Genomic DNA, 7,275 nt, shown 5'->3' with positions numbered 1-7,275 from the left:
CTGTCCATAATACTGATAATATACCTGTATATAATACTGATAGTATACCTGTATATAATACTGATAGTATACCTGTACATAATACTGATAGTATACTGTACATAATACTGATAGTATACTGTATATAATACTGATAGTATACCTATACATAATACTCATAGTATACCTGTACATAATACTGATAGTATACCTGTACATAATACGGATAGTATACCTGTATATAATACTGATAGTATACCTGTACATAATACTGATAGTATACCGTACATAATACTGACAGTATACCTGTACATAATACTGATAGTATACCTGTACATAATACTGATAGTATACCTGTACATAATACTGATAGTATACCTGTACATAATACTCATAGTATATCTGTACATAATACTGATAGTATACCTGTACATAATACTGATAGTATACCTGTACATAATACTGATAGTATACCTGTATATAATACTGATAGTATACCGTACATAATACTGATAGTATACCTGTATATAATACTGATAGTATACCTGTATATAATACTGATAGTATAACAGTACATAATACTGACAGTATACCGTACATAATACTGATAGTATACCTGTATATAATACTGATAGTATACCTGTATATAATACTCATAGTATACCTGTACATAATACTGATAGTATACTGTACATAATATTGATAGTATACTGTATATAATACTGATAGAATGCTGTACATGATACTGATAGTTTACCTGTACATAATACTGATAGTATACCGTACATAATACTGATAGTATACCTGTATATAATACTGATAGTATACCTGTATATAATACTGATAGTATACCTGTACATAATACTGATAGTATACTGTACATAATACTGATAGTATACTGTATATAATACTGATAGTATACCTATACATAATACTGATAGTATACCTGTACATAATACTGATAGTATACCTGTACATAATACTGATAGTATACCTGTACATAATACTGATAGTATACCTGTACATAATACTGATAGTATACCTGTACATAATACTGATAGTATACCTGTACATAATACTGATAGTATACCTGTACATAATACTGATAGTATACCTGTACATAATACTCATAGTATATCTGTACATAATACTGATAGTATACCTGTACATAATACTGATAGTATACCTGTACATAATACTGATAGTATACCTGTATATAATACTGATAGTATACCGTACATAATACTGATAGTATACCTGTATATAATACTGATAGTATACCTGTATATAATACTGATAGTATAACAGTACATAATACTGACAGTATACCGTACATAATACTGATAGTATACCTGTATATAATACTGATAGTATACCTGTATATAATACTCATAGTATACCTGTACATAATACTGATAGTATACTGTACATAATATTGATAGTATACTGTATATAATACTGATAGTATGCTGTACATGATACTGATAGTTTACCTGTACATAATACTGATAGTATACCGTACATAATACTGATAGTATACCTGTACATAATACTGATAGTATACCTGCACATAATACTGATAGTATACCTGTACATAATACTGATAGTATACCTGTACATAATACTGATAGTATACCTGTACATAATACTGATAGTATACCTGTACATAATACTGATAGTATACCTGTCCATAATACTGATAGTATACCTGTACATAATACTGATAGTATACCTGTACATAATACTGATAGTATACCTGTACATAATACTGATAGTATACCGTACATAATACTGATAGTATACCTGTACATAATACTGATAGTATACCGTACATAATACTGATAGTATACCTGTACATAATACTGATAGTATACCTGTACATAATACTGATAGTATACCTGTACATAATACTGATAGTATACCTGTACATAATACTGATAGTATACCGTACATAATACTGATAGTATACCTGTACATAATACTGATAGTATACCTGTCCATAATACTGATAGTATACCTGTACATAATACTCATAGTATACCTGTACATAATACTGATAGTATACCTGTACATAATACTGATAGTATACCTGTACATAATACTGATAGTATACCGTACATAATATTGATAGTATACCTGTATATAATACTGATAGTATACCTGTATATAATACTCATAGTATACCTGTACATAATACTGATAGTATACTGTACATAATACTGATAGTATGCTGTATATAATACTGATAGTATGCTGTACATGATACTGATAGTATACCTGTACATAATACTGATAGTATACCGTACATAATACTGATAGTATACCTGTATATAATACTGATAGTATACCTGTATATAATACTGATAGTATACCTGTACATACTACTGATAGTATACTGTACATAATACTGATAGTATACTGTATATAATACTGATAGTATACCTATACATAATACTCATAGTATACCTGTACATAATACTGATAGTATACCTGTACATAATACTGATAGTATACCGTACATAATACTGATAGTATACCTGTACATAATACTGATAGTATACCTGTACATAATACTGATAGTATACCGTACATAATACTGATAGTATACCTGTACATAATACTGATAGTATACCTGTCCATAATACTGATAGTATACCTGTCCATAATACTGATAGTATACCTGTACATAATACTGATAGTATACCTGCACATAATACTGATAGTATACCTGTACATAATACTGATAGTATACCTGTACATAATACTGATAGTATACCGTACATAATACTGATAGTATACCTGTACATAATACTGATAGCATACCTGTACATAATACTGATAGTATACCTATACATAATACTCATAGTATACCTGTACATAATACTGATAGTATACCTGTACATAATACTGATAGTATACCTGTCCATAATACTGATAGTATACCTGTCCATAATACTGATAGTATACCTGTACATAATACTGATAGTATACCTGTACATAATACTGATAGTATACCTGTACATAATACTGATAGTATACCTGTACATAATACTGATAGTATACCGTACATAATACTGATAGTATACCTGTACATAATACTGATAGTATACCTGTACATAATACTGATAGTATACCTGTACATAATACTGATAGTATACCATACATAATACTGATAGTATACCTGTACATAATACTGATAGTATACCTGTACATAATACTGATAGTATACCTGTACATAATACTGATAGTATACCGTACATAATACTGATAGTATACCGTACATAATACTGATAGTATACCTGTACATAATACTGATAGTATACCTGTACATAATACTGATAGTATACCTGTACATAATACTGATAGTATACCTGTACATAATACTGATAGTATACCTGTACATAATACTGATAGTATACCGTACATAATACTGATAGTATACCTGTACATAATACTGATAGTATACCTGTCTATAATACTGATAGTTTACCTGTCCATAATACTGATAGTATACCTGTACATAATACTGATAGTATACCTGTACATAATACTGATAGTATACCGTACATAATACTGATAGTATACCTGTACATAATACTGATAGTATACTTGTATATAATACTGATAGTATACCTGTACATAATACGGATAGTATACCTGTACATAATACTGATAGTATACCTGTACATAATACTGATAGTATACCGTACATAATACTGATAGTATACCTGTATATAATACTGATAGTATACCTGTACATAATACTGATAGTATACCTGTATATAATACTGATAGTATACCTGTACATAATACTGATAGTATACCTGTACATAATACTGATAGTATACTGTACATGATACTGATAGTATACCTACCTATACATAATACTGATAGTATACCTGTACATAATACTGATAGTATACCTGTACATAATACTGATAGTATACCTGTACATAATACTGATAGTATACCTGTACATAATACTGATAGTATACCTGCACATAATACTGATAGTATACCGTACATAATACTGATAGTATACTGTACATGATACTGATAGTATACCTACCTGTACATAATACTGATAGTATACCTGTACATAATACTGATAGTATACCGTACATAATACTGATAGTATACCTGTACATAATACTGATAGTATACCTGTACATAATACTGATAGTATACCTGTATATAATACTGATAGTATACCTGTACATAATACTGATAGTATACCTGTACATAATACTGATAGTATACCTGTATATAATACTGATATTATACCTGTACATAATACTGATAGTATACCTACCTATACATAATACTGATAGTATACCTGTACATAATACTGATAGTATACCTGTACATAATACTGATAGTATACCTGTACATAATACTGATAGTATACTGTACATGATACTGATAGTATACCTACCTATACATAATACTGATAGTATACCTGTACATAATACTGATAGTATACCTGTACATAATACTGATAGTATACCTGTACATAATACTGATAGTATACCTGTACATAATATTAATAGTATACCTGTACTTAATACTGATAGTATACCTGTACATAATACTGATAGTATACCTGTACATAATACTGATAGTATACCTGTACATAATACTGATAGTATACCTGTACATAATACAGATAGTATACCTGTACATAATACTGATAGTATACCTGTCCATAATACTGATAGTATACCTGTCCATAATACTGATAGTATACCTGTACATAATACTGATAGTATACCTGCACATAATACTGATAGTATACCTGTACATAATACTGATAGTATACCTGTACATAATACTGATAGTATACCGTACATAATACTGATAGTATACCTGTACATAATACTGATAGTATACCTGTACATAATACTGATAGTATACCTGTCCATAATACTGATAGTATACCTGTCCATAATACTGATAGTATACCTGTACATAATACTGATAGTATACCTGTACATAATACTGATAGTATACCTGTACATAATACTGATAGTATACCTGTACATAATACTGATAGTATACCGTACATAATACTGATAGTATACCTGTACATAATACTGATAGTATACCTGTACATAGTACTGATAGTATACCTGTACATAATACTGATAGTATACCGTACATAATACTGATAGTATACCTGTACATAATACTGATAGTATACCTGTACATAATACTGATAGTATACCTGTACATAATACTGATAGTATACCGTACATAATACTGATAGTATACCGTACATAATACTGATAGTATACCTGTACATAATACTGATAGTATACCTGTACATAATACTGATAGTATACCTGTACATAATACTGATAGTATACCTGTACATAATACTGATAGTATACCTGTACATAATACTGATAGTATACCTGCACATAATACTGATAGTATACCTGTCTATAATACTGATAGTTTACCTGTCCATAATACTGATAGTATACCTGTACATAATACTGATAGTATACCTGTACATAATACTGATAGTATACCGTACATAATACTGATAGTATACCTGTACATAATACTGATAGTATACCTGTATATAATACTGATAGTATACTTGTACATAATACGGATAGTATACCTGTACATAATACTGATAGTATGCCTGTACATAATACTGATAGTATACCGTACATAATACTGATAGTATACCTGTACATAATACTGATAGTATACCTGTACATAATACTGATAGTATACCTGTACATAATACTGATAGTATACCTGTACATAATACTGATAGTATACCTGCACATAATACTGATAGTATACCTGTCTATAATACTGATAGTATACCTGTCCATAATACTGATAGTATACCTGTACATAATACTGATAGTATACCTGTACATAATACTGATAGTATACCGTACATAATACTGATAGTATACCTGTACATAATACTGATAGTATACCTGTACATAATACTGATAGTATACCTGTACATAATACTGATAGTATACCTGTACATAATACTGATAGTATACCTGTACATAATACTGATAGTATACCTGCACATAATACTGATAGTATACCGTACATAATACTGATAGTATACCTGTACATAATACTGATAGTATACCTGTACATAATACTGATAGTATACCTGTACATAATATTAATAGTATACCTGTACTTAATACTGATAGTATACCTGTACATAATACTGATAGTATACCTGTACATAATACTGATAGTATAACTGTACATAATACTGATAGTATACCTGTACATAATACAGATAGTATACCTGTACATAATACTGATAGTATACCTGTCCATAATACTGATAGTATACCTGTCCATAATACTGATAGTATACCTGTACATAATACTGATAGTATACCTGCACATAATACTGATAGTATACCTGTACATAATACTGATAGTATACCTGTACATAATACTGATAGTATACCGTACATAATACTGATAGTATACCTGTACATAATACTGATAGTATACCTGTACATAATACAGATAGTATACCTGTACATAATACTGATAGTATACCTGTCCATAATACTGATAGTATACCTGTCCATAATACTGATAGTATACCTGTACATAATACTGATAGTATACCTGCACATAATACTGATAGTATACCTGTACATAATACTGATAGTATACCTGTACATAATACTGATAGTATACCGTACATAATACTGATAGTATACCTGTACATAATACTGATAGTATACCTGTACATAATACTGATAGTATACCTGTCCATAATACTGATAGTATACCTGTCCATAATACTGATAGTATACCTGTACATAATACTGATAGTATACCTGTACATAATACTGATAGTATACCTGTACATAATACTGATAGTATACCTGTACATAATACTGATAGTATACCGTACATAATACTGATAGTATACCTGTACATAATACTGATAGTATACCTGTACATAATACTGATAGTATACCTGTACATAATACTGATAGTATACCGTACATAATACTGATAGTATACCTGTACATAATACTGATAGTATACCTGTACATAATACTGATAGTATACCTGTACATAATACTGATAGTATACCGTACATAATACTGATAGTATACCGTACATAATACTGATAGTATACCTGTACATAATACTGATAGTATACCTGTACATAATACTGATAGTATACCTGTACATAATACTGATAGTATACCTGTACATAATACTGATAGTATACCTGTACATAATACTGATAGTATACCTGCACATAATACTGATAGT

This window comes from Oncorhynchus mykiss, chromosome 30 (assembly GCF_057628025.1).
Source record: "Oncorhynchus mykiss isolate SJ-2025 chromosome 30, ASM5762802v1, whole genome shotgun sequence".
Classification (NCBI taxonomy): domain Eukaryota; kingdom Metazoa; phylum Chordata; class Actinopteri; order Salmoniformes; family Salmonidae; genus Oncorhynchus; species Oncorhynchus mykiss.
Note: the sequence above shows the minus strand (reverse complement) of the source record.